Here is a 7,823-nt window from a genome sequence, read left to right on the forward strand (position 1 = left end):
TTTTTCTCGGGTTTGTTTGATTACTTTTTTTTTTTTTTTTTTTGTAGGCCATTAGTTAAGTTAAATTTCGTTCTCTTTAGAACATTCCATACAATTGCTGCTGCCTGTAATGCCGTGCCCAAAGGCGGCGCTGAGATCCTGAGACGGGCCGAGCTTTGTGGCAGGGGAGCCTGGGACTGCCCCGCACAAGGAGAGCCCTCCTTGCCCCCGCACCGGGACCATCGCAGCATGGCCCCTGTTAGGGAATGCAGTCCTACAGCAGCTCGGGGCTGAGGGATGGACGGGCTGCTGCGCGGCGGAGGCTGCAGAGGGCAGTGGATGCACAGCAAAGGCACGGGCTGTCAGCACCGGGCGCTGCTGCTGCTGCTGCATTTGCCTTGGTAGACTGGCCTTGGTGGCCAGGAGTGGCCCGGTGGGGTCAGAGACGGTGTCGTGTCACCCGTACTGCCACACTCCAGAGAGGACCGTCCGCACTGTGACATCGCGGGCAGAGGACAGGGAGCTGGCTTACTTTTCTTTCTCTGTTGCCAAAAATGATTGATGTATCTTTTTATTAAGTGATATTCTTCCACTGGCAGGCCTGAATCACTGCCAGCCCTGTTGACTGTCGTGGGTAGCTCTACCAGCCCTGGGTATATCAATAGCCTTAAACCTGAATGTGAAATAATTCATGAAGACAACTCCCTGCTCATACCTTTTTTGGGGGCTGGGCATTCCGAGATTCTATTTCTAATCCAGGGCAGCATCTTTGACCTGACTTTTTAAAACAGGCTCTTTCTCTTGAAAAAGAGAACAGTATTTAGAGTATTTAAGAAATTTAATATAGTTCCCGTTCTAATAATTTAAAGCCAGAATACCTTTAGCATCATTTAGTCTGGCCAGCACATGCTGTTAAATATTATCTTGTTTCTCTAAATAGAGGTCAGTAACTTGTACTTACTTACAGGATGCTTTCCAAGGGGCATTTTGTCTTACTTTGAAGGTGTTATAAAACAGAAGGTCCACAGCTTTCAGTGATTAATCTTTCTTGTGCTTCTAAGGTGTTGTTAGATACACCTGATGACTAATTTTGAGGCAGTCATTTCCCAAAGTAGCTGAAAAGCTCGGTCTATCATATTTTGTGAAAGTTTGCAATTCTGGAATCATGTTTTTGACAGATTAGTTATATTTGTGCCTTCAGCATTGGAAATGTTGTCAGTGAATTCCACTTATTGACAAGTATCATCTAAAATGGAAACAACAAATCCCAAATGGTGTTACGTGAACGATAAAAAAAAAGCAGAACAAATTAACTTTGCTGAGTTTACAGGAAATAAAACTATCTCACCATAACTTCTGAGATTTCTACTTTGATTTCTTTTCCTTTTATCCTAATCAGTGGCAAAAAGCAAGGGAATGGTGTGCTGTTATGAATTGGCAGCTCTCACCACCAAGGCTGAGGGCAGACAGCAGGCAGCTCTGGCCATGCTTATCAAAGCCAGATTTAGAGTTGTAGTTTGGAATGCACATGTCAGTTGTGACAGGATTGCCACAGCTCCCTGCCCTTTCTCAGGCCTTTCCTGTGCTGGATATTGGTAGGAAGCAATCAACACAACTGCCAGCCCCAGGACAGGGCTCTGTAAGCCCTGGAGAAGATGAGCTAACCCAGCTTCACCCTGCTGCAGGCTGCACAGATTGCTGAACTGAGTCTGCTTTGGTAGTGGTCAAGGCCATAGAAAAGAGGGAAAGCCTAATCTTAGGAAAAAAATGGAAAGGAAAACAAAAAAACACATTAAAAAACATATTCCCTCATAATTGCACTCAAACCTTTTTTTCTTGCGTTTGTTTTGCTTGGTATAAATGTCAAATTAGGTTGGTATTAAACACTCAAGTATTTATTAAGAATCTAAAACTGAAAGAGACATTCATGAGATCAACAGATAAAGTAACCACAGTACCTTGAGGATGGGACTTACCATCTTTGAGGTAAGTCATATTTACCAAACTCCAAGATTTCAAAGACAGCTACATTCATTTTGAAAATTTGTTTTTTTCACTGAAGCTGTGTCCAGGGGGTCCCGAGGTCTCCACAGTGACTGGGTATGTACACTGAGACGGGTTAGTTCTACTGAAACAACCAGATGGACCTGTGCATTCTTTCTGCTTAGTCCCTGAGACACATTTCACATGCCGTTTACAGCAATAGATCACTCTTCAATTTTCAAATACTACAGTTCCCGTTGCACCTAGTAGTGGAGAAAATTCTCCTCTCTTCACTTTAGAAACATTTGCTATCTCTAACTTAGAGATATTGACTATCTCACTTCCATCGGGAAGTACAAAGGGTATTTGCCAGGTAGTCGGCCTCTTTTGTTTGGTGTTCTCGGTGGATGCCACAGAATAGATAGAGACACGTTAGCTCTTCTCTGTCTTTTAAAATTCCTTAAAAAATAAAAGGAGGACGGGGGTGGGAGGGCGGGTGGGGTGGAAGATTAGTCAAATTCAGAACAAATTTTATGGCTTGAGTCATCATGCTAGAGTCGATGATGTGACTTGCTTAAACAGCAACTTTCTGTATAAGAATTTAGCGATAGGACTTTTCTTAGGAAGTTACGTGGAAATAAACCGGACACAATTTTAAAGTGGATTTGAAGCTGGTTTAAAAGAGATGGTATACATTCAGGGAAAGTTACCAAAGGAAAAAGAATTATTATCAGGACTTTTTAAATCAGAGCTAAACGGCACAATGCTATAATGAAACCATTGCAATGTCTGCTTCCTAATGCAGCTAGTTAACCTGACTATTCCCCTGCCACTTTTAATTTTTAATGGGGACTCAGAATTGTATCACCCTAATCTTTTAGTTCTAAGACTAGAGAAGCTAAGGAAAAGTATGGTCTTTTAAAATATTTTGTGCTGCAGTTTGACAAGCATTACGTTTTGAGGTTAATGGACAAGATTTTCAGCAGATTCCCATACTTACGGGAAATGTTGAGTGTAATGAGATGTGTGTAAAAAAGAACAATGTGATACAGTAATTTTGTTTGTTGCTGCGGTGAATAGCCTTTGCTACTTGAAGTGACTAAACTTTTGCATATATCTGCTGTATCCTCGTTTGTCATTGGATTCCTTGGGTGTTCAGAAAAATTACTTCTATCACATTTTAAACACAATTATGAGCATAATTCAAGTCTTGGAGATTGTCAGCTATAAAGGTCCCAGTGAAATATTTTATTCTGTGTGAAGATTAAGAACTAGGTAACACCTTTAAGTTATAAAGATTTGGAATACTCATTGATTTTACCACAAATGCAGTTTGTGCACTTTAGAGGTGAATTTATGTCAGAGTTCCATATGCTTATCCTAACAATATCACTGTGGGGGGGTCTTTCTCTCATTAGAAAGGAAAAGGAAGGTGAAATTGCCATTATTTTCATTATGTGCTTCAACCAGTGCTACCTTAATAAGCCTTTGTAAAGAGACAGCCAAGGCTCAGCAGTTTGAAGTCCGGGTTGCACAGAGAGCTTCAGTTTTGACCATAGTTGTACAGTTTACAGTTACCTGTTTTTCTGCTGCAAATCAGTAACCTGAGTCCTACTAAAAATATTTTGTGGACATCTCTGATGCCTTTCTTTATTACATTAGGTAGTTTTAGAAAATCAAATATTGACAAGTAACATCAATTTGAAATCTCAGTTTATAAATGCTGGATTTATGCTACATGTATTTGGTGGAATTTTAGAAACTAGATATGAACTACAAGTATTTGACAAGATTTTTTTGAAGGTATGGCAGCAAAAAAAAAAAAAAAAAAGATTTTATGTCATATTTAATAAAACTGAATGTACTTTGCAAGGATAAATTGTGTCCAGACAACCTTATACATGTTGGTAATATTGGAAAAACCCGAGTAGCATAGACTATTCAAAAGCATATTTCCCATGGACTGTGACTCTGCACACCAGTGTCCAACTGCACATACAGTGGTTATAACAGGATGAAGGAGTAAATCTCTAGCAAACCCTCAGCATTTTGATGCCTTGTTCTGTCCTTTAACCACTTCATGACAGTGCATGTGTATTTTTAATACACAGTGTTTGATATCTGACACTATTTTTTTTCTCTCTGAAGGAATTCCTAACTCTTTATTACAGCTTCCTATTTGGAAAGACATTGCCTTATGTTGCCAAGTGGTATGACAGTAAACACAGTGCAGTGTTGAGAAAAAGTAAAGGCATCCATTTAGTTTACTGCTCTTGAGAGTCCATTGGGACCAGCTAATGGATCTTTTTTGTGCTCAGTTAATGAACAAGACATGTCAATTAATACAGTTTTCTAGTCCTGAGTATTTTTCCTATGTGTCCGGAATAGGAATATTGTGATGGAAAAACTAAGTGCAGTAGAAAAAAGCCAGAACAGATCTAGCAAAGAAATGGGGTCACTCACTAGCAGATGGGTGAGATAGGTGGGAAGAATTTTTCACTACAGCCACATGGGTGGGGATGTTATTTGGGAGATGAGGAGGAATAGGATTGACAAAGGAGGTTAGAGCAATAGTTCTTTAAAGAGGGAGGAGAAGACTCCAGACAACTTGTCTCCAGTCCCAGCAGACTACCCTTAAGGCCAAATTCACTCGTCTTTAGGTGACTAGTTATCATAATCAAGTTCAGCAGACTCCGATGTTGAGATCTGTTGTATTTTCTATACTATCATGTGGGTGTGCTTGTATTCTCCCAGCTCAAGAAGAAGATAGTCCTTTTCCTAAAACATCTTCAGTTCAGAGGTCTGATCCTCTCAGGTGCTACGAGTCCAGTAGCGTTTCTGGAGCTGATCAATCACAGGATATATCTGCAGTTACACAAACAGTGAGGACGATGACAGATGCTTTCTCACCAAGGAAAGGAGACAGGGAAAGAGATGGCACAGAGTACAGGGAAAAGCATTACCATAAACTAATGTAGCCTGTGAGCCTGACTGTACTGGGCATGAACTACCACTACATTTAAAGGAAATCATATTTGTCTCAGTGGTGCTGCAGCAAGCGAGGGCTCGCCAGACTGAACTGTGCTCAGTAACCCCCTGGAGGCCCAGGCTTGATGTCTGGAGGATATTTTATCCACAGATTTTTTTTGTGTTTCCTGAGGGAGCATTTTAGTGACCACAGGTTTTTTACTGCAAGTCTGTGTGGCTTTTCTACTTTGTGTTCAAAGGGGTCAAGAATACAGATAATCTATTTATTAGGCTTATTAAACAGGGAAATCCTACTCCAGACCATTCCTGCACTGGTGCGGACTCTGCTCTGCTGATTTGTCCTTCCCTGTGGTCATCCTAACCCTTTATAGGCTCAATCTTAGTCTCAGCCTGTCCAAACTTCAGGTCAGTGTTCTGTGTGGCTGTGGGAGGCAGATCTATCCCACAGAACATAGGTTTTTACTTCACCAGAGCAGGAGACCTTGTGTTGCATGGGACTGGGGGCACTGATCACCACTTTCCCAGCTATCCTACATGTATCTTTTAAGACTTTTTTCCTACTGCCCAGAAAAAATGAAGACATACTGCTGGGCTAACACTTCACAAAAGACACATTTTTTACAAATACTTTGGCTTCAGTTTTATCTGGGGTATTACTTCCTTTAAATTTCAAGGCAGCCTTCTCTTTGACAGGAATGACAATTTCTTTCAAGATTGCCACAGGACTCAAAAACTCACCAGTAGGCAGCATAGTGACAGTACAAGTAAGGAACTGTTTTCAGGTTTCACAGCAGATTACCATTACAACACAGAAATAAGGTCTTGGACTTTGATAGATAATTCCGTGAGAATTCAAGCTCAGCAAGGGTCAAAAAGAGAAAGCAAATGTTAACTGCTAGGAAAGCGCTGGGAAAAATCCTGCACATTACCTTCATAATAGTTAAAACTCCATGATTCCTCTACATCTTAAATTCTGAGAGTAATTCCATCTTCTTTCACAAAGGATGCAGCATAACCAGAAAAAGCTCTGGAAAAGGCAATATGAATGATGAAGGCATGGAGCAGCTATCATAGGGACTTAATCATGGACCAGCTAGCATGAATAAGGTAGGAGAAAAAAAGGTCAATGTGAACTGCTGGAATCAGTGAATCACCCACCTTCTTGGGTGGGCAGCAGCAAGCACCAAATGATTTTAGCAGGTATATGTTCAGAACACAGAAAACTAAGTGTTGTTTCATGTAACACATCCTAGTGACAGGATGCTCTGGAAGCTAAAATTTTACATACATTAAGAGAAAGACTGAATAAATTCACTGAATAGAAACCCTGGGCTGAAAATGATTGAGGTCTTCATCATAACTTCCAAGTAAAAGTACCAGTAAGTCACTCACTGAGCTGGTTATAGATTCCTACCTTCCCATGAGGGGTATCCAGTTTTTGTCATTGGTGAACAGTTAAATATCAGGTGAGACAGACATTCGGTCTTGTAGGTAGGACCTTTTTATCATTACTCTGGATTTCAGAGCATTACAGTCAGTTACATAGTTTGTTTAAAGAGTTAAATATAAGAAATAATGAAGTGTGAGATTATTCCAGGTTATCTTTTTCACCTTGAAATCTGTAGATTTTCTTGTGAGCAAGACTGGTATGTCCCAAAGATGCATGTTTTTTTCAGGAGTATTTTTTGCCTTCACCTTCAAGCATTAGAAGCGACATTTATTTCTGGCAGGAGAAAAGGCTAGAGCAATGCTTTGGCATAACAAAGCTGTTTACTCTCTCAAAAGCCAGTTCTGGACTGGGGAATGAATACTCTTGAAAAGCAAGGATTGTCATAAATTTTGCCTTCTTTTTTTGCTCAAGGTGCAAAATGTGCTTCCATCCTGCTTATCGTGCTGACACCATGGAAGTGGACATGTCTGAACATTGAACTACTTTTCAGAGCAAGTGGGCCTGCTGGAACTTCTCATTTCCCTGAGAAACAGGTGAGAGCACCACCATCACTTGTCTGCTCATGTTCTCTGAAGGGTTCCTGGGTGCCCCTAGCCATGAGAGTATGAAATCATTGTGAATGACAATCCATGTCGCTTTGCTGAATTCCACCGTTTTCCATTTGAACATGAAATCTCTTTGCAATTCTCCAGGGTTGCTTTCTGGCATTTTTATTTCAATGATGTAAGAGCTGCCTGTTACTGCCAAGCCCATAGTTAAAGCAGTGTTTACTGGTAAGTAATGGGCTGCAAAAGGTGTACCAAAAGATAATTAGAGAAGCATTCCAGATAAGCAGGACATAAGCATCCTTTTTATGAGGTGTTAATGTCTGAAGACCAACTAGTGAAATTGATCTTGCCTCCTTCAGGATGAAAGTTCTGCTCAAACATCAATAGCATTGTACTGCCCTAGAAAATGTTTGATACAGGGATTTCTGAAGGGCGTTTGTCCTAAGACTCCCCAGGCAGGCGCCTGGTGACAGAGCCCTGCTGCAGTGGGTTATTCAGCATACCATTCATGCTAGCATGACTTTGGGGCCACCTTTGCAAGTCCTGACACGAGGGCGGCTCTGGAGGGAGAGAACAGAGCTTCTTCCAGTGCCCTACATAGGATAGATGCAAACCTTTTTTCGAGAGCCATTTTAAAGAGCACTGTGGCTTGTCCTTGTCTAATAATTATGTTGTTGCTTCTAAATGCACTTTACTTATGTATTCTTTATTTTTGCTCTATTATCAGCATATCCCACCTGTGATTTGAATTCCTCTGTAGATACACTTGTATCACAACTGGCATAAAGGAACCTTGGCAGAGTGGGTTTCCACATTTGGACTCAAATCTATAGCACAATTCCGTGTATTTTTGTGGAAGGCTGAAGACAATCTAT

The sequence above is a fragment of the Cinclus cinclus genome, chromosome 7 (assembly GCF_963662255.1).
Source record: "Cinclus cinclus chromosome 7, bCinCin1.1, whole genome shotgun sequence".
Lineage (NCBI taxonomy): Eukaryota > Metazoa > Chordata > Aves > Passeriformes > Cinclidae > Cinclus > Cinclus cinclus.